Below are 27,271 nucleotides of genomic sequence, written 5' to 3' on the forward strand. Positions count from 1 at the left end.
TTGCTTTATTTTGTTTTGTTTTCGTGGGGAGGGTATTCTGAGTTATTTTTAGCAGGTTCGAGTTAACTGGGTAATTTTTTTTTAATGTTGCAAGTTATATCTTGATCATATGTTTAAATACCATATGAAAATAAGGAGTGCCTCCTCTTTCCCCCACATCTCACCTATTTCCCTCAACAGATCATGTGTCTTCTTCAGTGTCATTATAAGAACATCCAGAGAAGCTAAATTTTGAAGAAAGTCCTTGAAATTGTGCAAATGCAAATCCTGCTTTTGCCTCACACCACAAAAGTGTCAGAGTCCTTGTCATCGCTTTTCCTGTTGATCAGTTTACTATTGCTTTTCCTTATAAGGATGGGAAATGGGGGCCCAGAAGGTGATCTAGTTCTCTTCTCTTTTGTGCTTCTTCTAAGCCAGAAGCTAGTGTTTCTTCTTGCTCTCAAACAAATTCAGACTTGAGGGAGAAAAGGAGGGAAGGACAGAGCAAGAAGGACTCATTAAAAGTTGAGGAATAAATTAGGGCTGCCTAAGAACTGTTAATTCTTCCTTTCACATCTGTTTGGCTGCTATTACTTTAAGTTCTTCACCAAACTATGATTTTAAAAACATATTAAGAAAAGTGTCCCAAAGGTCTTGAGAATAGTACATCTAACACACACATGCACACACACACACACACACAATAATACAGTTGTGAAAGATTCATTCCCAAAACCTGTATTATATGAAAAATGGAGTATATGCTCCATTTTATTATTTTGAAAGAATGCTTCATTGCAATGTGTAAAGTTGGTAAACTCTATAGTACTTCAAAATGTAGACTTTTCAAAGCTGCTGTCATTTACTTAATGAGTTCTAATGTTATCTTCAACAAGTGTTTATTCATGAGCATTATAAAATGTCTACATATAAAAGATTCAGTATGGAAAAGTAAACTTTTGAAAAACAATCATTTGTCAAATTAACATTGTAAAACCCCTTTATCTTTACACACACACACACACACACATTTTTTTAAAATTAATTTTTATTCGAGTATAGTTGCTTTACAATGTTGTGTTAGTTTCTGCTGTACAGCAAAGTGAATCAGTTATATGTACACATATATTCCCTCTTTTTTAGATTTCCTTCCCATTTAAGTCACAACAGAGCACTGAGTAGAATTCCCTGTGCTATACAGCAGGTTCTCATTAGTTATCTGTTGTTGTTTTTTTTTAACATCTTTATTGGAGTATAACTGCTTTACAATAGTGTGTTAGTTTTTGCTTTATAACAAAGTGAATCAGCTATACATATATATATACATCCCCATATCCCCTCCCTCTTGCATCTCCCTCCCACCCTCCCTATCCCACCCCTCTAGGTGGTCACAAAACACCGAGCTCACACACATTTCTTTTCTTTTCTTGTTCTTTGTTTCTTTCCTTTTCTCCTGGCCTAACATGTTCACTGTTTAGATTTTGTCAAGTACTTTACGGTAATTACCAGGAATTTTGGCAAGGAGAAAAAAATTGTAGACACACACACACACACACACAATGTAGACTTACAGCATTATGACTTATTTAGCTTAAGAAATATTTTAGGATTAAAATTTTGAGGAAAGTTATGTACATACACACACACACATGAACACACACATGCCTCTCCTTTTCTTATTCTTTGTTTCTTTCTTTTTCTCCTGGCTTAACATATTCATTGTTTAGATTTTGTCAAGCACTTTATAGCAATTACCAGAAACTTTAGCAAAGAGAAAAAAAATTGTATGTACACACACATACACACATATACATATACATACACAGATATATTCAATTGTTAATATACTAATCATCAGATTTTATATGCATTATATTTTTTACCTTTATCCAGTATAGATCTTTAAAGGAATTTTTATAAACACTTAAATATCTGGTCTGATTTAAAGGTTCCTGGGAAATTGTGCGTTTCTTTACCTATGACAAGGAACGTTTTCCAACTATGCATTTGGAAAACAGGGATTTATCATAACCAAGAGCAAAGCAAAAATCTATTTGTCCTTAGGAGTCATTTATCCTTCCCACCCCCGACTTGAGGATTTTGGTGGTTCTCATCATTGGTTTAGAGAAATTTTTTTTGGTTAGATGGCTTCATATTCTGCTCCTGGCTTTGTGGTACATTACATGTGGGCCTGAGAGTCAAACATGTCCTTATCCTCCCCGGCACAACTTTTTAATTAGCTCTGTGTCCTTAAGCAAATTAGCTAAACAGCTCTGTAACTAGGTTGCTAATCTATGAAACTTAGGCCAATCTTACTTACTTCACAGGGGATTTGTATTAAATGGGATAATATCAGTGAAGGATGTAGCACATAATATGTACTCAATAAATGCTAGTTTCCTTCTGGCCTATTAATTTTAATTTATGTCTGGGACTTCCTCCTCCTATCCCTTCTCAACACTGTGGCACAGCATCATACTATAGACGTTATAACCAATACTAGAGACATAGGAGCAAGGAGTTTTTTTTAATTATTGATTATCTTATAGCTACCCTGGGTAGCTTATGAGGAAAGAGATCTAAGGAAAGCACCAGGAATTTCTGCCTCCTGTAATTGTAATGTTTTCTAGTTAACAAATGGGAGACTTCACCAAGCTCCTGCCAAAATCCTGTTCACATCAGTAAAGTGGAATGAAATATCTATCCAAGTGATGTACATTAAGCCTTTTAAAATAATAGAACATCTGTTTTTTGCCCATTCATATACCAATTTCATGTCCTTCATTCCACAGTTGATGTTGCTTAGTTTAACTCACTGTAGATTAGGCTCCTTGATTAGTACCTACTCCTTTTTAGGGAGAGGCGTGCGGTCAGAATCCAGATGTCATTGAAATGGCTGAATAGTTGCTGTACATGTTCTTTGTTAAGGAATAAGGAGGAGAAAAAAAAAAAAAACCCTCCCACTCTAAGATATCTAGAGCTGCATTTCAGCCTGGAGCTGATCATTTTAGCTGAATTGTAAACCCCATAAGAGTTAAGCTTTATAAGGGAAACAATGACACAACCTAAATGATTCTGGCAGCAATGTCACTGTTACACAGAGACCTTTCTCAGGTCCAAGTTCTCTTTGAACCCCCTCAGACTCCACTTTCTGTGTAACTACAAATTTAGTATGCAGCTTTCTGTCTTTTTTTGGCATTGAGAGTTTGGCCAGTATCATTAAACCACGTTAAGCCACTAGGATTTCTCTGGATCTCCTCCTGCTTTGCCACAATCAGTCTCAAAATAGTTGTGACTGTGGAATGGAGAGAAAGAAAAGGAAGCAAAAAGGTGACCTGGTGTAGTAGAAAAATGAGTGGTTGGGTCTGGAGATTGCGAGCCTTTGCTCTCTATCTTAGATGAGCTTCCTTGTAACACTAGGCCCCAGTCTCCTCTCCAGCAGTGCAGAGGTCTAGACAGCTGTATCACAGGCAAAGCCTCTAGCTATAGTTTACCCTCAGGTTGTCAGTATCTTGTTGCAGTTTAAAAAAAACTTACCAAATTGTATACCAAAGATTACTGTATGGTACTAAATTCAAACTTGTTCTTCCTTTATGATTTCTGAGGATCTCAAAACACATGAACAGAAAAGAAATGATTTTCATGAGGAAGAGTAATAAATACAAGTTGGAGAAACAGATGAAAAGTGATAAAAGGGAAGAATTTGAAGTTAGATATGAGGATAAATGAGAGAATCAGAGTAGAAAAGACAATCCAAAGATCTAAAGAATAAAAGGAGGAAGAAAAAGAAGAGGAAGGGGAGACTCAGATTAAAGATGGAAAATTAAGTATAAGATAGCTTTGAGGTGAACATTTTACATTATGTAAGCAGTCCAAATCTTAATAAAAAATCTTTTGAAATCTCTCTTTATAGCATTTAAAATAAGATTCACTCTGTGCAACTTTGACTTATTCTATGCTTTGGAGAAATGAACTGTGAGCTTTAGGTACTAGTCCCAGATCTGTCTCAGAATATATACCCCTGAGAAAATTACCTTCTGAGCTTCAGAATCTTCACATATAAAATGAGGGGGCCAGGCACATTCTTATCCACTTTTAAGAATCCATGAAATGAAACAGCATATGGTATGATCTTGTTGACCTACTGCCAGATGCTTATTGAAGGAAATTGCTGAATTAGATTAGATTATACTAATGATCAAAGTTAAAAAGACAAAAAAGTTTGGAAGTTTTTACTGATATGTGCATGCTTAGTCCTGGATGAGTTAACAAGATGGTAGCCCCACTTTATAAAAAGTACTATGGCTACCATTGCCAAACACACTTTTAGTTAAATCTTCAACTGGAATTTTTGAGAGATTATACTTTCAATTCTTTCTCTTAAGGTCTTATTCTCCAATTAGCTGAAAGGTGGCACTTCTGACTTTCTAATCCAGAAATTTAAAACTCCTGTTTAACCAAGAAAATGGAAATCAGTACATTCTTGGTTGCCCTTCTATTAATTTAAATTTGCATAACCTAATCAAAACTCAACCTGCCTTGCCCTTCAACAAAATTCTGTATTCTCTCCCATTACTAAATGGCTATATTCTTCTTCTAGTATTTTTTAAAACATGAATTATGTTGCTATCCCATGACTTTTCCTTTAGAATGTGCCCATGGAAATTAAAATGGACTTTTCTGTGCTCAAGTCTGAAATGAAAAATAGTCCAAAGGGATGGTGGAAATGAACACAAAACTTTGCTGATATTACCAGTATTATAATTTTGTTAAGTTTTTTTCAAATAAATGGAACTAAAGTGAACTGATCCCCAAATAACTGTTTGACACTTTATCTACGTCATTATTTTGTGTCTACAGCCGAAGCACAGCCTAAGATTTCCTGTAAGACATTGGAATATATTTTCTGAGGCTTTTCTAGTATGCTTTCCCTACAGAGATGTTTCTCCCATAATCATTTTACTGTTTCAACAAATATTGCTGAGCACAGAGAATGTACCAAGCACTGTGCTAGATGCTAGGTATAAACTGTATGCACATGGCCATCCCTCATTAAAGCATCCTTGAAAAATGGATGGAGTAGGCATCTGTTTATTATTTTCTAAGCTAAAATGGATGAAAAGAGAAGATCACTGGATGATCAGAAATGAAACACCACACTCTTGTTCTTTCCTTTAGATGAGCTCCTGTGATTTTTTTTCTAGTCACCATTTACAAATGCAGATTCAATAAGGGTACAAGCTCCCTGCCTTGCTCTCTAGCTGGCTGCTAATAAAGAGAACTTCTATTTCTCTTTCTCACTTTAGTGATTGTCCTCAGCCATAGGAGGGCACTCAGGTACAGGACGGTCCTGTGCCTAGCAAGAGAATCAACTTCACCCTTACTTTCTGGCCTCAGCCTTGGGAACTCATTGTATGGCATGGGAAGTACCAGGCAGCCTCAGAGGACTGGAGATGTCTGTAGTCATCCAGAACAAAAGTTAAATTTTAAGTGTGCTCCATAAGTACAATATAAGAAATTATTTAAATTTCCTTTACAAGCATGTTCATCAGTTTAGAATCTTTTCTCATTGCCCATTTCTCTGTCATTGTCCTATATTGGGCTGTTCTGTTTAGCAAAATAATGTGTGGCATATCTTCTTCCAAAGTAAAATAGTGATCTATTCAAAGATTTCTAAATGCATTCTTCATGCATTTTTAAAGAAGATGGGTAAAATTGAATATATTTCTCTTTGCCCTGATGATATCCCTGTGTGTCTTTCAAATAATATTTGCTACTAAGTAAACTAGTTGGACCATATCATTGGCTATCACAGATACAGATTCCCAAAGGCATCAAGAGAATGACAAATAGGTGCATGTGGAGAAGTCTGACAGTTTAGTGGAATTGCTTTCAAGTAATTTGACACATTAGTACTTTCAAACACTCACCTGCCAGTAATCCTCATTAGGAATAAGACTGGAATATTGGGGTCACTAGCTCAAATCTGTTTTTCTGAGACCTCAACAATAACGGAAAGTCAGAGCTACAGGGAATAAGAATGAAACTATTCCAGACATTAGAATTGTTTCTCTAAATGAGCTCTTTCTCTCTCCCCTCTGTTCGGTCCTCCTCTTTTCTCTCCCTGTTTTTCTCTTTCTCTTTTTTCCTCCCTCCCCTCCTGCTCCTTTCTTTTTAGTGTTCTGAATTCATTAGATGGCATAGTGTAAATCAATAGTAAACGCTAACCGCCTACTCTGTACTCAGTTACGCAACATCACATAACCGGTACACAGAGACAAAAAGGGAAAAAGCACACACAGCCTTTACATTCAAAAGCTCTTGCATAATTTTACTTTTCCACAGCCAAAAAGAAAAAAAAGGAAATAACAGATGGGGAAAACTTACACTTTTTTTTCCCTTTTCTCAGACTGTTGAGAAGGGAGTTAGCTAACATTCACAACCATTTCTAGTTGCCCTGGGCTGCAGCAAAGCATCCCATAATTGTCAGTGTCTTAACTGGCTTTAAAACAAGATTTTGTGACCCTCCATGATGTGGTAAATTTTCCAGGTAATATAAGACTAAAATTATTCTGAGGTGTTTAATGCTTTTTTACTTATTTTGTGAAAAATCAACAACATTTAAAATATGAAGTGAATTTTAAAATAGAGAGGATAAGGAAGATAGCTGTGTGTGTGTGTATGTGTGTGTTTTCATTTGAAATGTATCCTGATGTAATATTTATGTAAAAAGCTGGTTATATAAACCCTGTCTTTCTCTTGCTTTTTACTTTGGGAGCTGTATAAAGCTCTACTGTTTTTTTCTCATGACAAAGTACATTCAAACCCCAAAGTCTTAAGGAAAGAGAAAACATCTAGATGCTACAGCAGAGACACTTAATTCAAACTCCCTATAGAATTCACCCTTTGAACAACAGTTTCATTTACGAACCTGTAGTCTCTGGAATTCTCATTTAAAACTTTCTCTCACACTATTCCCTGGAACACCTTTGGATTCATTGTACTGCCTTTAAGTCTCAAACATATTATAAAAGTATTCTTTTTTCCTCTTTCTCTTTTTGTAGCTCTTTGCTTCTTTCCCACACCCACTACTTTTTCATTGGAGTAACTCCCTTCCCAGATGGGAACACAGTGAGATTTGTCTAAGGTTTATCAGTCTTCCTTCCCTGTTATGATATTTTGTTTCACTTGACTGACTGATGTCCTCTGGCTACCGGGCATTTTTCTGATGAGGGAGGTTGGAGGGCTTTGGGAGTTTGTCTGTTCTTCCCTTTTAGTTTCTGCCTATCAAATGGTTTTAAAATGGATACAAAATGCTAGAGAGCACAGCATTAGGAATTGTGAGGTTTCTGCTAGAGGAAAGTGAGATCACATGTGTGAGAGGTAGTGTGGTGGTAGGTCTGAGTGTTCTTAATACAATAAGGAAAGGTAAAAGTAGGCAGGAGAGAGGATGGATCTGAGTAGGAACTGCTAAGGTTCATCTCTATGTATTTGGGATCAGTATCATTCCTTTAGGTCACACTTTACTTCTGGATGGTAAGGCCATATGAAATTGGTTCATTTAATTTTACTAAAGGTAAGAAGTGAGTTTTTCCTTACTTTTTATAAAAGATTCAGGCTATTTCCTAGTTTGTTTAACTTTCTCTTATGTGTTAGCTATTGAATTTGGGATTCCTTTTGTATGGAAAAATCTGGTGCATAAAGATAAAAATCAAAGCCAGGAGAGTTTTGTCTGGTTTTTCAGGTTTCATTGCCTGAATATGTGGCTCTGTGTTGTAACAACTGAATGATCAAGATCACTGCGGTTGTCATATCTCTGTATGTATGATGACATGGGGACATCTTTTGTTGTCTTAATATGAATAATGACTAAGCTAGCATACATTATTAAAGTATTTTGTAAATATGTCTCCTTTCAGCTTTTTTTTTTCCTTGAAAGAATCTATAGCTCAGATAGATATGTTTGTGGAATATAATGAAAATTGGTCACAATATTCTAGTCTTTAAGCAGGATATTCACACATATATTCATGCATATATTTTTTCTGTGTCCCTCTTCAAATTTTTTTAACTTTTTAATTGGCATATAAGTTGATTTACAATGTTGTGTTAGTTTCACGTGTACAGCAAAGTGATTCAGTTATATATATATATATATATATGTATCTATTCTTTTTAACATTCTTTCCCTTATAGGTCATTAAAAAATATTGAGTATAGTTCCCTGTGCTATACAGTAGGTCCTTGTTGGTTATCTATTTTATATACAGTAGTGTGTATATGTTAATCCCAAACTCCTAATGTATCCTTCCCCCCTTTTCCCCTTTGGTAACCATAAGTTTGATTTCTCCTTTTTTCTCCCTAATACATTTGTTTATTTTATTTATTTATTTTTGGCTGTGTCAGGTCTTCGTTGCTGTGGGCGAGATTTCTCTAGTTGCGGTGAGTGGGGGCTACTCTTCGTTGCGGTGCGTGGGCTTCTCATTGCGGTGGCTTCTCTTGTTGCGGAGCACGGGCTCTAGGCGCACGGGCTTCAGTAGTTGTGGCACACGAGCTTCAGTAGTTGTGGCGTGCAGGCTCTAGAGCACAGGCTCAGTAGTTGTGGCGCACGGGCTTAGTTACTCCACGGCATGTGGGATCTTCCCGGACCAGGGCTCGAACCTGTGTCCCCTGCATTGGCAGGTGGATTCTTAAACGCTGTGCTACCAGGGAAGCCCCATAAGTTTGTTTTATATGTCTGTGGGTCTATTTCTATTTTGTATATAAACTCATCTGTATCATTTTTTTTTTTTTTAGATTCTACATATAAGTGATATTGTATATTTGTCTTTCTCAGTCTGGCTTACTTTACTTGGTAAAATAATCTCTAGGTCCATCCGTGTTGCTGCAAAAGGCATTATTTCATTCTTTTTATGGCTGAGTAATATTCCGTTGTATAAATATACCATATCTTCTTTATCCATTCATCTGTCGACAGACGTTTAGGTTGCTTCCATGTCTTGGCTATTGTAAATAGTGCTGCATTGAACATTGGGATGCATGTATCTTTTTGAATTATGGTTTTCTCAGTTATAGCTGAGTGTGGGTTCAATAGGCAGTTTTGTATGTGTGTACCTGATTATCAAAATGAATTCTGCACCATGTAAAATGTTTCTTTATAATGTAATTGTAACATGGTTAATCATCTGTAGCCAAGCACTTAACTTTGGTGTGTAGTTCTGTATACAGGGAATCATTTAGAATACCCTGCTTTTCAAATGGGTTTGCTTGGATTTAAAAGAAAACTTAGACCTCTATAGAGGAGCATTTTCTTGATTGTCAAAAATAGTTGGAGCCATCTGGTTATCAAAGAAGTAGAGGAAAACATCTTTGAGTAAAACATCTTTGGACCTTTTTTCCTGCCTCAGTTTATCAGAATATCTTCCAACTCCATCTCGGTGAGTTTTTTTGCACTCTCTGAACCATACTCAGGGCAGAATTGACCTTTCAATGCCCAGTGAATGCCAGCCGATTCTATTCAGCCCCCTTTTTCGGTTGTGACCACGTCACAGAGAACATGTAGCCTACTTCTAGTTTTTCTTCTGCAATATGGCATCCAGGTTTAAGAAGGGCTGGCAGGCCCAAACTTTCTGTTCCCAGGGTGTTCAAGAATCTAGGGGAAAATTTAAACATTTTCTAATTTTTCAGAAGTACTTCACAACTCTTCTAACCTGGCTTCTCATTTCTATTGGCACAATAGATATTTTTAAATGTTGCAATAACCTCAGTCACTGACTTACCTTTTCAAGAAGAATCACTCTAGTTGTGCCTGGCACATAGTATCTGCTTCATGAATATGTTTTGGGGAGCTGCGGTGGCTGTTCCCTCTTAGTACTTATGCAGGTAAGAATTAAGCAATGTGAGTAATAAAGGGGTAAGATGAAACCAGATGCAGCACTCCAAGCTTCAGCAAGGGGCGACCACCCCATTTTATAAGAAAACCCATATTATCCTGTCTCTGTCTTTAGAAGGAAATTTTATATCTTTCCTAGAGGTCCTTTGTAATGGTGAGTGCTGCACAGACCATTGGATCATTTAAAAACCATAATTTTGAGCAAGGTACTTTGGTAATCCTGGTTAAGTTTCATATGCAAATGTGTTAGGGATATAACAATTCTGGGTCTCAAATATACTCCTCTTACACTCTGCCACAGGGTCCTTTGAATCTTGGCTTTTCTTATTTTCTCTAGGCAATTATTTTTTAGACTTCTTTTATTTATACAGGTCCTAGGATGATGACAGCAGACACATTTTATATAGAATTTTTCTTTTATATATTGTTTCATTACTTTTAGCTACAGTAATTCCTGATCTTGCTAAATCAATTTTGGCTTAAGTTATTATGCTGGCTATTTTCAAGGCCTCATTCTGGTGTTGATATTGGGGGTGGGAGGTGATCTCTGGTAAAGCCACCTATGGCGTCTCCATTATAAAAACAGTGAAAAGACATGTGTGTGGAATTATTGGTAGACTTCTGCTTGTTAGGGAAGCAGTTTTTAAAATGCAGATTATATAATATTTGGGGATTTTGTTGCTCCACAGTAGAAGCTTTTTAAATGTTAATTTGGGGTTTGTTTTGTTGTTCTGTGACTTAGCATAAAAGGTTTTGGTTTTGAAAGGTTTCAGTTCACTCATTCCGGTTGTCTTACAGGACTTGGAATATAACACTATACGCTTATTTATACTCATGAAAGAGGATAAGGCCAGTAACTCACAACTCATGAAACCAGGGGTAAATAATCCATAGCTTGTTCTACCACTATTGCCACAATATTTATATCCAGAACACAAGTAACAAACAACCCCAAACAAGGAGAAACCAGTTTGTTTTTATTTACAAAATGTTTAATCAAAAGTACAGTAAAGTTCAAATGGAGCTGCAAATCCTGGTGGTTCACAATAGTTTGATTTATTTTTTTAAACAGACCACAGATAATTAACCATAAAACATAACTTTCTCAACACAAGTTACAGTGAATTACAGAAATAGGCAGCAAGTCATTCACAACTGGTTGCAACTGGTTAGAGCCTTAAAGTTAAGCACACAGGCAGCTACAAAAGCACTTTCTCAGGGCACAGTTGTATTTTCATTCCCAAAGGGGAGCATCCTTTACTTTTTATATAGTATCAGTGTGTCAGTGGCCTGAGTGAAAAGTAAATGGGGTTATTTTCTATGATTGTCATAGATTTATTAAATACCTAGCAGCAACGGTGCTCTTTTCATTTCAGAATGTTTCACCATCACTAACTGGATTTTCCTCGTGACGTTGCCATCTGGTAAGCAACTTTCATCATCTCTAAATGGCAGTCCAAAATACTGAGGTACAAAGAAGCCAAGTATATTTCTCCCAACCTCAGAAAGACTTAAACCTAAAGCTGTGGTGAGTCCACCACCTCAAGTACTAAATTTGAACAGAACGTATTTTGACATTGGTGAAGGGTACCTATTTCATATCCTATTTGTTCATTTGAAATACCATCATTTAGAATGATAAGAAACATGATCTTGAGAACCTGTTGTCACAGAGTTCAACAAATGGTTTACAGTGATTTTGCTACGCTGGGGTAGAAGTATTCAGAGGACACCTGAGTGGACAGAGAAGGTGATTTGGTGAAGTTGGGCACTGATGTTTCCATGTGGAACACTGGATGTTTTGGCATTATGCAAACAAAACCCTCCAAACATATTCTGTGATGCTTTGAACTACATGTTATTATTCGATGATATGCTACACATTTGAGGTGCATTTACTTCATGTGGATCAGTCTTAAAATCAGACATGACTGCTCTTGTGTGTATGCACAAACAAAGGGGACGTGGACAACCCTCACCACTACCACCAACATTACCAATTAAGTAAGAGGACCAACACCAGGGCTTCAAGCTAGCCTAGGTTTGAAACTTTGAGGTCTATGTGTCTTTTAGTGAGAATTGGTAAAGTTTCAAAATTCGAAGTTTCTAGAATTCTTGAGAGTTCAGTGGCTGGGAGGAGAGTGCAGGTCAGGACTGAGGGTATATTGGTAGAACATCATCAAGTCAGAGCTTGAAAGAGTTGAGTTTGCTAGAGATTGGCCTGCATAGAAATGCACTGGCAGATATACCAGAGAGGGGAGGAGTAAAGGGGTGACTTACCTGGCATCTGAATATATTCTCCCTTGCTCTAGCCAGGCCTATTTAGTCATGAGCATCATATTCATCCAAACTTTTAGCAGCTAAACTCTTGACTTCACTTTATATGAATTTGCATAAAATGAGGAAAGTAATCTCTTGGGGTAATAAAGATAGCTTTCTAGCAGAGACTTTTCATATCCATTACACATAATCCACAGTTGTCTACTGTATTTTTGTTTCTAATTCTGTTGTACGTCTATCTGTCTTTCTGAATGTACCCATCTTGCCAGCGAAGGGCACAAGCCTTTAGATTGTAACTCACTACTCCCACTCCCAAGCTTTACTCGTTATACTGCCCCAAAAGAAAGAGTGAGAATGTTAAGAACTCAAGGGACAGGCTCATTTGGTAATTTTTATTTGTCATTCCCTGCATTCATTGCGAAATGATCTCATCACAAAATGGCCTGAATTTCACACTCTTTCTGGCTTGCAAAGAAGCCAGTTCCTCCCCTATTTCTATCCAACACACAGAAAGCTCTTTATGTTTCTATGATCAGATAAAATCTGTATTGACATTTCTTTTCCTGTGGGTGTATTTCACTTCTAGGTATGAAGATTTAAACTATCAGGGCAATGCTGTGTGTTTGTAGTTTCTCTGTTTTAGTAAATAAAAAGCTCCTTGGGAAAGGAGAGCACATCTTATCCACTAATGAATAAATATTTATTTTCATTTAAAAATGATACATGCTTATTAAAAATAATTTGGAAAAACACATTGGAGTAAAATGAAGAAAAATTAAAGTAATTATTTCTGTAATTTAAATCCAACCATTAATAACCATTTGATATATTTCTTTACGCTCATTTTCCCCTGAGGATATATTTTTTAAAACATGCTGTAATCATACTTTCCATATAATTTTATGTCCTGCTTTCAAAATTTAACCTCAGAATTCTACATTTAATTACATAGTCCTTATAAACATCATTTTAAATAAATATATACTATTTCTGAAGAGGAATAACTTACTTAACCTAAATGTCCAAGAAGAGTATTTTTTTTAACTTTTTGTTTCCATAATCTTACATATAAAAAGTAAATGAATCAGTCAGTAAATAATGAGTAAATGAATGAAAGTTCAAATCAGTATAAATTTTTAAAATTTTTATTATGAAAAATTTAAAATACATGAATGTAGGCAGATCACTACAATGAACCCCCATGTACCCATAACCCAGCTTGCACAGTGATTAACTCATGGTCTATTGTTTTCCCGTGCTACCACCATGTTATTCTGAAACAAACCCCAGTCATTATAGCATTTTAGTCCATCAATATTTCAGGCCCATCAGAACTTTTTACATTTTAATGTTAAAAACATTCAGATGAATAGTTCTAATCATTGTGTAAAGGAGTAGTTTTCTTCTGAGTGTGCTGTCATCACATTTTCTAAAATGTAACAATTGATCATAAAATCTCATCAGTGTGTTTCATAACATTCTTAGGCACATCTGTAAGCCAAAGGACAATTTGGTTGACTAGAGAGACATTTTACAGATTTGGCTAGGTTTCTTGGATGAATTTTTTTTTTTTTGGTATTTTTTTTTACTTGACTCAAACTTAGGATGATAATTTCCATGCCAGATTGATGCAGCATTAATTATACTCATTATTGGATATATGCTGTGTTATATACAATTCCATATTTGAGGTGAAAGGAAAACATAACCTTCTAACTACTCAGAAGTCCAGCATGGCTGCAGCCAACCCATCCTAGATAAATATGGTGAAAATACTTAAACCAAATGTAACACTGGATTTAAATGTTTATAGTTTTTTAAGATTTATTGGCAGAAACGGAAGGTTTCTTCTTAAGGAGGTACTTAGGAAGTCTGAAAAGGGAGGAATTATCCATTAATAGTCTGAATAATTTTTCAGAATAACACTGTTTGGGGAGGTGGGTGTGGAGGGAGATGGTGCCTTGCAGAACAAAGGGCACTCACTGCCTGTGTGCCTGTGTGTGTTACGCAGTTTATCCTGAGACTATATAAAGAACCTTCTGTGAGTCAGTTTCCCATGGCTAGACCACCTCATTTATACCCAGAGCCACAAGGAGGAATGCTTCATGCAAGTAGGTTGTCTGCAGAAGACCAGTAGTGAAGGTTTTATCCTTCCTGGCTGTCTTTGACCTGCAGGTCAGTGACTGTTCCAACAGGTGTGTTCCACTCGTCAGAGATTCAGGATGTGAGTAACTGCGTAACGTCCTGCATCAGTATAAACTGGATTTATGTGTTACTCACGTCTATTTAATCTTAAGAGCACATTTTCCATTGGCCTCGAAAGTGAGTAGCTAGAATATTGATGTGCCTAACCCTTGGGGAAGGAAAAAAAAAGAGCTTCCCCACTGCACTAAATTTCTAGAAAAATATGAGAGTTTACAGTATGGACACATACAAAATATTTTCAAACAAAGTTGGTGGAGGAAAGCACATGGAAAAGAAAGAAAGAAAAGAAATAACATAAGCAATAAACTATCCCAAGCAAACAGAAAGCATCTGTAAAAATTGCCAGACTGGATGGTGTAAACAGTACAAACTATTTTTTTCTTTCCATCTCATTTTTTTTCCCCTCAGTCTTCTGATCATTTCTATTTCTCTTTATCCTGGCCTGGCATTGCCATCGTTAAAATGTCCTCAAAAGGTCAGGAATGTATCTGACAGCTTGGCATTGAAGCAGGCATTCCAAGTAAAGATAGGTAAGAGCTAGCTACTATACTATTTTAAAGCTGCAAGGATATTTTACCATAACCCATAATACCCATATTTTAAAACAGTTAACCTTTTCATCATTATTTTAAGATTGATGCTGACAACACAACAACTGAAATAAAGGTGTAAGTCTTCACTTTTTCCTGCATCCTCTTCTTACATGTGGTGTTGGATTATGTGGCTCATGTCATATAAACCTAGAATATAAAGTGACTTTTATAGAGAAGAGTAAGTTTACCAATAGTTCTTTCTAACTAAAGTATTATTGATTATGCCCAAGTGAACCTTAAATGTCTCATCACAACAACAGCTATTATTATTATTATTATTACTACTACTACTACTACTATGATTAATGATCGTGTTCACTTCTTGGTGTATATGTGTGGCATTTTCTTATGCTTGGCCTTTGGCTCTGGTGTTTGTTCAACTGTTACATTTGCTATAAAACAGCACTTCTTGGAATAAAGTAGTATTCCATATCCTCTACCTCCTTCCCTCTAGTTTAGTTCATAATCATGGTTGGATGATTCTGCTTAGATAGGGCAGGAAATCCTTTGAAAATCCCCCATCAAGCCAGGACTTTCATTTTAGACTTAAATACAGATAGTTACAAAAGAAAAAAAAAATGTTTTGTTCATGTCATCAGACCTATGTTTCAAGAAGTTGGCATATTTTCTGGATAAACTTTATTAGACACGTAACACACCATCATGCACAATTAACATAAGGATGGGAATTACGGCATTCTTTTACTGAGATAACTTTGGCGATTCTGCTTTACCTGGAGTGGTGAGAGAAGGATGAAAACTCCACTCAAGGCAAAGATATTCAAGGAAATGATTTTGTAGCCAGCTCAGTCCTTTCACATTGGAAATGCTGAGAAGTCTCCGTTTTTTCACCCTTCACTAGCGATTACTCAAAGCCTGTGATATAAAGAATTTCCTTTGGAGATGGTCTGCTTTGGGGGGGACTGATGCATTAGCAAACCGTGCTGGGCTCCATAGAAAATTGGTTTTATTTGTTCTATCCTACTCTATAAAATATTCTTAAGGTGCCATTGATGTATACTTTTTTATCAAAAGCAATTTGCTTTCTAAGTTTCTGATGGCCATTCTGCGAATCAACCTAATGTAGTTGTGGTGTGGGGATCTGTAACCTCTGAATGCTAAGTTTAAAGACCTTTATCATTACTTATTTAAAGACATTTTAACCCTTAACTCTTTCTCTCTCTTTGTCCACAAACAAGTTTATTGGCTAATCATATCTGCATTTTTATTTTTGTTGCTGCATGCATTGCACATAAAACAGGAAAGAGGAAAGTCTATTTGTAAGAGGTAATTACAATGACAAAATTGTACTTTCTTTAACTGTTCTCATTTTCTAATGTTTGATTACATCAAGACCTGCACTCTAAGAACTGTGTTTCAGTTTTGGTAGGAAAATGACAAAGGAGAAAGGTAAATCCAGTTCTATAAAGTGATGTCAAGCACAACTTTGGCACAGCTACACATATCAATAGTTCATTCAAACTCTATTCCTCCACTCTGGTAGGACTTTGAATTCCAGCCATCCTTTGATAAGGATCCAGAGCAAGGAAGAAACAGACTACTTTTGAGACTTGGAGGTCTAATCTTCTATGAGGACATGATAGGTCTAGTAGATTCTTAGGAGCCTGAGTTATTTCTGGGATGGCTTATCCAGCCCTTTGTAGAATCAGAACTCACACCATTTTCTGCAAATTAAATAAAAAACCCATATGTTAAGTGAATCTTTAAGATTCTTTCCAGATCACCCTTTCAACAAACTTTGTTAATGCTCGCTATGTGACAGGTACATGTGAACCCATTTCTTTTTTTTTTCTTTACCTTCTTACTCCTTATACTTTATTTATTTATTTTTCACGTAAGCAAGGAGAAAGCTCCTTATAGTTTGTAAGGGCCCTGTGCATATTTGTATCTAGCCAAAGATTCATTCCTTTCCAGGAACTCGGGTTGTCAACTGGTGATCTTGCCTTTGTCTTTCCTCGTAGCTCTGCCTGTGGCGCCTGTCACTAGCAGTCAAATAAGGACAATTTTACCATTCTCTCCTGCTGCTCTAATTTTTTTTTGGTGCCGGTACATGAATTTGTTATTCTTTATAATTCCCTTTGAAGTTGGAAATCCAAGGGGAATCTAAAACTGACCAGATGTTTCTGCTGCTGGAGAGGGAAGAGAGTAAGGATTAAGTTTAATGAAAACTTGGTCTCTAGGAAAAAAAAATAATTTCAGCTGGAAATCATCATTAAATGCACTCATTTGCTACGTATCTATTAATTTACATTTACTAGTTCTTTATAGACAATATCACCTATCAATTTTCTCTGGGGGCAACATCATAAATTTTGTGAACAAATAGGTTCATATTGTGGTTCGCTCAGGCCTATTTCTCTTTTAGAGTTTTAGTTCTATTGCCCTACATATTCCCCTCACCTGCTTCATGCTTTACAGTGTGTGTTTTCTGTTATTGTTGTCATTGTCGTCTTTGTTGTTGTTGAAGGATCATTATCATGTCCCATCAGGCTGGGAGGCCAATTCTGCAAACTTTTCCAAGAGGGTGAGGTCAATGCAGCCTGTGGTTAGGGAGGGAAGGAAAGGAGATCTGCCAAAGTGCTTAGCCTTTATGGAGAACTTCATCCTCTTTAGAGATCTGTAGATCAAAATAAGAACAAGAGTGATGAAGAGCTTCAGAGTAAAAAAAGAAAGTCGTGTGGTCTTTTAAGGATTCAGATAATATTGCAAACAGTGTGAATAAACAGGTTAGGAGATGGAAAATGATAGTTAGGTATATGAAAACACAAAAGAGAAAAAGAAAAGCTGTCATTTGTGAGAGGACATTCATGGGGCCTCTCAGACTAGACCTCCAAAGCTTCAGGCCCTTGTGTAAGAGGAAATATGATTAAAAAATAAAATTGGAGAAGAGTCTTAGAAACCAATCAGGATGTTTTGGTGATGTGCTTAGTACTTCACAAAAGTGTTGGATTGCAGAGATGGACTCTTTATTTGCTCGCTTCTTGCACAACATCTGTCACACTATCCCCTTGCATTGCTCTCTGGATTTCCCAGGTATCTCTAGGTTTCCGGGAGGACAGAGAAATCTGTGAATAACTATTGTGCACCCCTTACCTTGCTCAGTGGATTAAACATTTGGAAGCATTCCCCACACCTCATAAGGGATGAATACTCACAACTCAGTTTCTATTGCCCTCACCTATCTTGTTTTTAAATAGGAACTCTGCATCCTCAGTAATTATATTAAGCTTCTTAAGCAGCACATATCAATTTCATATACCATTTTAAGCATTTTTTCAGCGTTTTGAAAGGGAGAGTAGGGGAAGAGACAGAGAGAAATCACTTAGCAGCTGATTCACTTATTTTAAGCAGCTTTCCCCATTTGAAAATATAAAAAATTCAGGTCCTGGAACATTGGGTGATTTGAATGTTCTATAAGGATTTGAAAAAAGATTTTTTTGAATCATATGTTCTACATTCAGGGACCCAGATTTTCAGTTTAGTCCTTTAAAAAAAAAAACAGGTTAAAATAAGGGGGTTTCAATATAAAGTTTCTCTTCTTTTTCATTTATTATTATTATTATTATTATTATTATTACTATTACTATTAGTCAAAGCAGATGGTATGAAAAGCATTTATGTTGGTCTCACTGATGACAGAGCTTAACCTAATAGTCTAAGACTTGGAACTTGGTGTTTCAATAAAGAAAACACTGAGGTATTTTCCATTCAAATCAGCATCAAAAGTTTTTAATTAACACCATCAGAAATTAATGGGCTAAATGCAGGACAAGTTTCCTACATACCCCACTACTGGGAACAAGACAGCCAGAGGGACCCACTGAGCACGTTTGTATTTTGTACTGTGTTTTTACTTACTCACTGAGCAGAGTCCCAGCTGCATGTTACCAGCAGAGTGAAACCTATGAGGGCCCCTCCACCCCAGCACTTTCACTTTGCTCACTGATCATTGTCCACAGTTCCTTGTGATTGTAATTGGTTAGAAAGTTTGAAATTAGCAAGTCCTTGTCAGTGCAGAAGAGTTTTGAAATCACGAGGCTTGATACAGCCATCAGGCCTGCAGAAGCCTAATGGCTTGCTGGGTGGGTTAAGAGCCTCAGAGCCCTGAGCACTCTCATCCTCAGGCTTGGCCCCAATCACCATCCATCACCCTCCAGAGCTCCCTGTCTTAGACGTCGATGGCTTTGTTTGGGGCCTTTTCTTTTCCATCACTGTAGCCTCTTTCAGGATTCACAGACTGTGGACTGACTACTGGGCCTGGGGAAAATAAGAGCAAATGGAATAAAGAGTGAAGAAGAGGATCAAGGAAAAGGGAGGAAAGAAAAGGGGAAGAAAAAGCATAAAATGAAAAGGAAGTGGATATGAGATGGAAAGAGCTTTGTAAATATTGACATTTGATTTCTGTGCAACTGGATTTGATGTCTCAGAATGGAACTCACCGACAGAGCCTAAATGGTCCCTGGGGCTCTTTTATTTCTCCCAGAACTTTTTTAAAGACTTGCCCACTTGTGGTCAAAGGGACGCTACATATGTTCATATAAGAGTCCATAATGTACCCGTCCACCACATTTTCTAGAGATTAGGAATACAATCATATCCGTGATACATTATAATAGAAGAATGAAGGGCCTATAAATTCTTCTCCTGTAACCATAAAATATCTATTGTTTAACCTTATGATCTGGGCCCCCAAACCAAAATTCTCCAGAAAGCTCCTATGCTGCTTGCTAAATTGCAAAATAAACTCACTTCAGCCTTACAGCAACACAGGAACTGCTTGGGCAGAGTTAACGAAAGTAGATATTGTCAGCAATGATGAAATGTTTATAGAAGCTTAAAGGTCTTAATTTTCTATAAATCTTCTCATTTATGTTGAAAGCCTTCAAGCTTAATACATTTAGATGCAACCCGTCACCTTTTCTTATTTCTCCTCTATTTTAATACAGAACAACAACAACAAAAAATGCAAACCAACTACAACAACACAGATAACATTGCCATGAATTCAGAATGTCAGGCAATTTTCAGTAGGACCAGTCATGACAAAGTGATGCAAAAATGCATCACCATTTTTGGAAAAGCTCCCTAAAGCATTTCAAAGTTTTCTCTCCTGAAACACAGGGAGATCGACATATATCAACTCCTGGAGGGTAATTGGTGAATGAGTGTCAGGATTTTCATAAGAACTGCTAAGAGTCTCATCTTGACATCATATCCAGAGAATCAGGTAAGCCGATTAGCAAATCATCATTTTTCTGTTTCTAAGCTGGGCAGTGTCAGGATTTACTATCCCAAAGTTTGACTTCTTGCAGGAGTCAGAGACACTTTACGTGGAATATAATTTACTAAAAAGATGTCAGTCTAACCTTTCACCAGACCATCCTTTAGATCAGGTTGTGCTAGATCAGATTGCTCGGTGTCTATGCTCCACCCCCAGACGTCTTTATAGTCTGCTTTAGCCGGTATGTGGGACATATCCCTCAGCTCACCTGTAATTCCAGCCACACTGAAGCAGTTCAGTGTTATCCCAGACTCGGCCCCTGTGGTGGTCTTCCATGTTCTGCCCCAGGGCCTTTTCCAATGCTGGAAGAGCTCAATAAATCTACACTGGATTGGGGAACTAGAATGGCAGCTAATTCCTTGTGGGGGCAACTGTCAACCAAAGGAGGAACAGGGCTGGAAAAGAAATGTTCCAGCCTCCATTTCCTTCAGAGGGACACCACTGGAGGCATTATATATGTATCTCAGAGATTCTGTGGAATTGTACTGCTGTTGGCCTGTTTGACATATCCTTATTATTGCCAGTCCTCCTCCCTGACTCACTCTTATCACTCCTTCACTACTGCCTTCTGAGGTCTCCTTCCCAATTACTATCTGCACCAAGTCCCTGTCTCAGTCTCTTCTTTGGATGGAACCCAAAATGAGTCAGGTAGTCAGAAGACTTCTTGTTTGTTTTAATCAGTCAGTTCACAGCATCTGCTTCTCTGCTGTCTACTACCCACAATGAGCTATTGCCCATTCATAGCCCCGTTCCCAAAGCTAGATAGAAGCCCGGTTGCTCACATCAATAGACTGTAACATTTGGAGGGAGAAACATTGTTTATTCATCTGTGGTCTCCTATATCTAGCACTGCCCTGACACATAGTAGGTACTCAATTAATGTTTGTTGGATGAGATACATAATCTGCACAGGGATTTTTATTTCCAGTAATAAGAAATACTGGTGTGTTTCAATCATGTGAGATACGTTACAACAAATTTGTTGCTATTAATAAATTTCTGAAGTATGTGACTTATTCTTTTAAAAATCAAAACAAACACAAGACTGTCCCTATAATAAAGTTATACACCTGTGTTTTCTAATATGCTTTATTAAGGGGGAGAAAAATGGGTTATGTTTTAGTTTGTACTCTAGAAATTGCAAATAACCCTAGGTAAATCCATGAGAATGTGTTAGAATCTAAATATCATCTTTCCTGTACATCAAGGTGGGGAAAATATAGTTGAGTACTTCAGAGTCATACTGTAGGAATAGTGGCAGATACTGAAGTATCTGATCAAATTCAACAGACTTTTTAATGACTCTTGTTTTGGGGTATTTATTGCTGTGATTATGTGAGTCTAGTCTGAGATGAGACATGGTGATGTCCTGTTGATAGCTGTTTTCTAGATAGAAATGTAAGGTCCTCTATGTCTATAATTGGCACCAGGGAAGAGTCTACGTTCTGTAAGAGCGATTAATGAAGCACCAGAACACAAATAACAATGAGATAGAAAGTTCAAAACTCTCTTGCTGCATCTCAGTGTCCAAGACATGAAATTTTAAAGTTATGTCCAGGGTGCGGTGACCAAGATGATCACCCTAACACCACAAGCCTCCTTCTTTTTAACCAATGTCCCACTCTGGACTGAAGAAGAAGGACACTTCAGGAAAAGGGATCTTAATTTCCCACATAGTTTATTTTGGCCCCATGTGAGTACAAAAACACCTGATGTTGCATGTTAGCTGTACTCCTCTGAGGAAAAAAAAAGATTTTCTTCCCCACTTTTAGGAAATTTCTTCAACTTTTATTCTAGGAAGATTAAACTATTGATGATTACTGGATCTGTCCAGAAAAAAAAAGTATCTGTTTCAGGAAGAAATGGTGATTTCCATTTACTTTCTCAACATTCTTGCTGACACCCAGAGAACTGTAAAATTATAAATATTTAGAAACATTCCCTTCAAGAAAAGTCAACTATCTGATCTGCTCTTTTCCAAAGTGGACTTATTTGGAATTTGTACTATGCCTTGCAGCAGTTTTCTAAATATCCTCATCTCTTCTCCAGTGATTATTGATCACCCTCCTAGGAAACCCCTTTCTACACTAATGTTGTTTTCTAGAAAAATATCAGCTCAATTGTGAAAGATCCAAAAGGAGGCTCTGAGACAGTGATTATAATGGCTGATGCTGTTTGTGTTCTGAAGAGTTTGTGGTTTGGTACAGTGTGTAGTTTGCCAGACTTTGTAGAATGGTTATTGATCCCCTCAGGGAGGCCTAGTGGCAACTGGAGCTCCAAGGGTTAGTCATATCTAGCCCAGCAAAGCCTCCTCTAAGGCTCCAAATCACTCCCAGTTTATCCCAGCAAGCAAGCAAGACAAATATTACCCCTTTCTATGTGTGCCATGACATGAAAAAGTTTGGGAAGTGCTAGTGTTATGGACTGAATGTTTGTGTCCCCCCAAAATTCATATGTAGAAGTGCTAATTTCCAATGTGGTGTCAATAGCCCCATGCTTGGAACTTTATTCAAGCCATCACATTAAATACCCTTACAGACTAATAAGGCAGTATAGCATGATAGTTAAATTCTGTGGGCTATAGACAAGGAAGTCTATACAACACCTACCAGCTTTGTGACTTTGAGGGAAAGTTTATTATCTTCTCTTTGGCTCAGTTTCCATACTGCACAGTTATAACAGTAATAATAATAATGTTACTTACCTCCAAAAAATTGCTGTAAGTGTTAAATGAGTGAATATATCCAGAATGTTCAGAACAGTAGTAAGTTCTCAATAAATATTACCTATTAATTTCTATATTTTGATGCCTACATTAAAATCCCACTCTTCTGTGAACCCTTCTATTAAAATATATATCCACATTGATTTCAACTTCTTTGGTTTAGAAGTAGATCCTAAGAAGAAGTAATGTAATATAAATGGAAAAGTCTAAGGCCTCTATGCTTTTTAATTCTGGCTCTCCAGCCTCCTAATATTGTGGCCTCTGGGAATTTGATTAAGATTCTCATACTCAGTTATGTTTTTATTTAAAATGTGTGAACATTAGCCATCTTAGTGTTTTTATCAGGATTTAAATGAGATAATATGTTTGGAGTCTACAGTCTTTCATGGACAATAAACAGTTTTGTAAATGTTAGTCTTTTCTCCCTTGTGGTACTATAAAATTGTTTTGTTTGTTTTAACATCTATATGTATCTATTAGTATCTCTGGGCAGGTAATTCATATATTTCTGCCAGTGCCACAGGCACTCACACATTAGTCTGACACAGTCAGTAAATATCTATAGGCTGTATGGAGGCAGTGATATGAAATGGTGAGCTGGTACAATTCTCAATTTATCACAAGTTTTCCTGCCTCTAACATGGTATGTACTCTTCAAATGTCCCATTGTTTGATTCAATAGTAGTAATTACAATGGATTTTTTTCTTAGTCTGTTGATTTGTAAAAGATTTTTATTCAAATGAACAGAAAAATTTTTATAAAGCAGTCTTTAGTTTCTACTAAATATGAACATATAGAATTGTTGAAATGAATGAAAAAGTGAGTAAATGACTGAATGAATGACTCTATCTCATTCACCAGTCAGTTACTGAACATTGGTTATGGCAGTGCAGCGTTTGGACATCATTACTTGGCCAAGTATACAATACACTTTGCTTCTTTTCCTTATTTGTTTGTAAAACTTGGATGAAAGATTCAGGACCAATACTCTCAGGCTGTTTACCAAATTTATTCTAGAGGAAGAGAGACTTAGAAACAAATAGCTTCAATATAAAGCAGAATGAAAAGGTGCTATTGTAGAAGGACAGACAAAGTGCTGAAGGAAACCAGAAAGAGTGGTTGATCTAAGATGATTGAGAGGGAAAATTTTGGAAAGTTGATGTTGGAGAATGAGTGAGGTTTTCACCTGATAGAAAAAAAGAATAAGGCAATCTAAGTTGATGGAACATCAGGAGAACTGGGGTGGGAAGCCATGATAGAATCTAGTGTTTTCAGAAACAGTGACGAGACTAATGTGGCAAGACTTCAGGGCATTAGGAATTTAGTGGGAGACAAGGCTGTTCAATTTTCAGGAGCAGATCGTGAATGTCTCAGAATGGAGTTCTATTGGTTAATTAATGGGAATCATTAAAGGTGACTTTTTAAAAATTAAAGAACAGTGATATCCAATCTATGTTTTCCAGAAACCATGTAGTACTTAATTCATACGGGGCTCTATTGGTGATAAACTCTGGATTAGTTAGAGAATCACACAGTTCCACCCAAAATATCATCTTTGTGTGGTGGACATTTTAGCCAGGGAAAGTGGTAGTATATGAAAATGAACGCAACACCAAAGTTGTCTTTCTAAAACAAAACTTCAATCCTATCATTCCTCACCTTGAAAATGTTTCCTCATTACATATAAAATAAAATCTAAACTTTGTTGTATGTCATTACAAAGTCCTTTATAATCCATCAACCATTTGGTTTCTTATCTGTGAGAAGATTATTATACCTGTCCTGCAGCGTTGGTGTGAAGTGCTTCATATAAAGCCCTAGTACATTCCCTCGATATGTGATAGGCCCTCAGCTCATGGAAGCTATGATTATAATCACTTTATTAGCTCATCTCTGTTCTCACCAGCAGCATCTATATGCCCCTACTATTTTTCAGATCAATTTGATTGCTCTTTGTATTTTTATTGTCCATCATAATGCCTAGCACATAGCAGATACACAATAAATGTACCTTTAATGAATTAATGAATTAAACTAACTTCCTAAGGTCATTCTTATGTGTATGCACTCTAGATAAGTATAAAATGTTCTTCTTTGGCATAACACTTTAAATAATTCTGCATAATTGAGCCATTTAGTGACAGAATTTCAGGAGGCTTTTATTATAAACTCAGTACAACTTAAAGTCATACATAAGAAATAATGATTCTGCAAAGTAAACCTGAAGACTACTGACTTTAGAATTATCCACCTAAACCCTTAAATAGATTTTTTTTTTTAATTCACAGACAAAATGAAATACCTTCAGTGTGGAGATGAAGGAAATGTTGACAAAATCTGCTAGCTGATTGGAGAGTTTGTTAATAGCAATAGTTATGGTCTCCCATTGCCCTTAAACTTTTTCTCCCCTTAAGATAGTAGGCTTGGTTTTGTGTGAGTTCTGTGGGTGCATTTTTTAACTCTTTTTTAAAAAAAGAATAGAAACACAGTTTTCAGAGTGATGCTGATATTAGTTGATGATGCCAAGGCACCAATGAAGAGTGTATTTCTAAAATTGAATATGTTCTTATTTCTTGTTTGTTGATTTTAAAGGTTATCTAAACATGTGAAGAAAAAATCAAATTTTTCCAATTTGAAAAGAACAGAAACAGCTAAAACCTTCTTTTAAAATTTCGAAGCTATTATGAGACTATTACAGAAAAAAGATTGTACATGAAAGAATTTTTTTTTTAAAATCAGGTTGCTTTGCCTTTCTTTAGTCACTTCAAAAGTCTTTGTCAGATATGAAAAAGAAATATTCTCAAAATGAAGAGTAAATATAATTAAAATGGTTCCTTGCCTTGACATATAAGCTTCTTATTGGCAAAAATCTTTATAAATTTAATACCATGAAACTTGGGTTTAAAAGAAGGAATAAGAAAGAGTGGGCAGGGAGGGAAAGGGAGAGAGGAAGAAGTTTGATTTTTTTATGAGTTGACATAGAAATGATGGTAAGTGAAATTATATTAAATCCTTAATTGCTTTTGATGAGAAAATTTTAGATCCGTAGTATTTTCTTTTTATTGCCGGTATTTGCCATGTACCTAGCACACAGTAATCTCTTTTTAATAGTTAACTAATGAATGAATGATATTGGCTAGGCCACACTAGTTTGCTTTAAGCACAGTTTTCTGGCAACAGAAATAATTAAGAATATAGTCGATTCATCATCAGGACCAAATATTTATTGAATACCTACCTTACATTCATTCTTTAGCAGGTAGTATAGGGCTATGGTTAGAGGTTCACATTCTTGAACAGTTAGCTGTGTGACCTCTGTGAGCCTCAGTTTCCTCCTGTGTAAAGTGGAGATTTTGAAAGTGCCTAGTTCAGAGGATTGGGGAGAATTGCATGAGATAATGCCATAATGCACTTGGCAGAGTTCCTGACAGATAGTAAGTGCTCACTAAATTTTAGATACTGGTATAAATATTATATTACTTATAATATTATAAATAAATATATTACCCCATAGAATTGTTATGAAGAGTTAATGAGTTAATACATGTTATTACAGTGGTACCTAGGACATCTAAGATTTCAACAACATATATTAAACAATTGGAAAGCCCAATACAAAACAGTGAGGATTCATATTGACAGTTTCTCTGAAAAGAAATACAGTCTAATTGGGGAAAGGGATCATATATATTAAGAGATAAAAATCAGTAATAATCAAGTTAACATTTATTAAGCATTGACCCTCCGTTGAGCTCTAATGTGCTTTATCGCATTTAACCTTCACAACAACTACGTGACATTGGTATTATTATTACTGTTTTACACAGGAGGAAACTGAGGCACGGATGTTGGCAGAGTTAAGCACTGCTGGTATCTTGGGTAAATCTCTTGTATATGACTCCAGATCCTGAGCTTTTAACCACAGGTGCCAACCAGTGTGTAAGTGTTCAGGAGGGAAGTAAACACTGATCACTGGCCACTTCGGGAAGAGCTTCAGGGGAAGTAAGGAGCACTGGGCCCTATGGTGTCAAACATTCATTATGTGGCAGAGTCTGGCTCCCTCCATTTGAATCCTGGCTCCTCTACTTGCTGGCTATGTGATCTTGCATCAAATTTTAATCTCTCTGTGCCTATATTTTCTCATCCATAAAATGGGAGTAATAATAGTATTACCTGGCAGAGTTGTTGTGAAGATTTAATGAGTCAATTCCTGTGATTACAGTGGTGCCTAGGACATCTAACAGTTTGATAAATGTTGATGTTAATATCGTTACTGTTACTGTTGCTGCTGCTG

At 36.5% G+C, this 27,271-nt stretch overlaps 1 protein-coding gene across 9 annotated transcripts in view; it reads left to right on the forward strand.

The window, feature by feature from the left end:
• Positions 1-27,271, forward strand: part of ZBTB20 (zinc finger and BTB domain containing 20) — an 825,027-nt gene that overhangs the window by 439,084 nt on the left and 358,672 nt on the right. For 8 of the 9 annotated variants that reach the window (XM_082624273.1, XM_082624270.1, XM_082624272.1 and 5 more), the window contains one exon: positions 11,248-11,295. The exons of the other annotated variant lie outside the window; for it this stretch is intronic. The gene's annotated coding sequence lies outside the window, so the exon portion shown is untranslated. The remainder of the gene's footprint in view (positions 1-11,247; positions 11,296-27,271) is intronic. 9 annotated transcript variants of the gene reach the window in all.

The sequence above is a fragment of the Mesoplodon mirus genome (genome assembly GCF_964341445.2).
Source record: "Mesoplodon mirus genome assembly, chromosome: 6".
Classification (NCBI taxonomy): Eukaryota; Metazoa; Chordata; class Mammalia; order Artiodactyla; family Ziphiidae; genus Mesoplodon; species Mesoplodon mirus.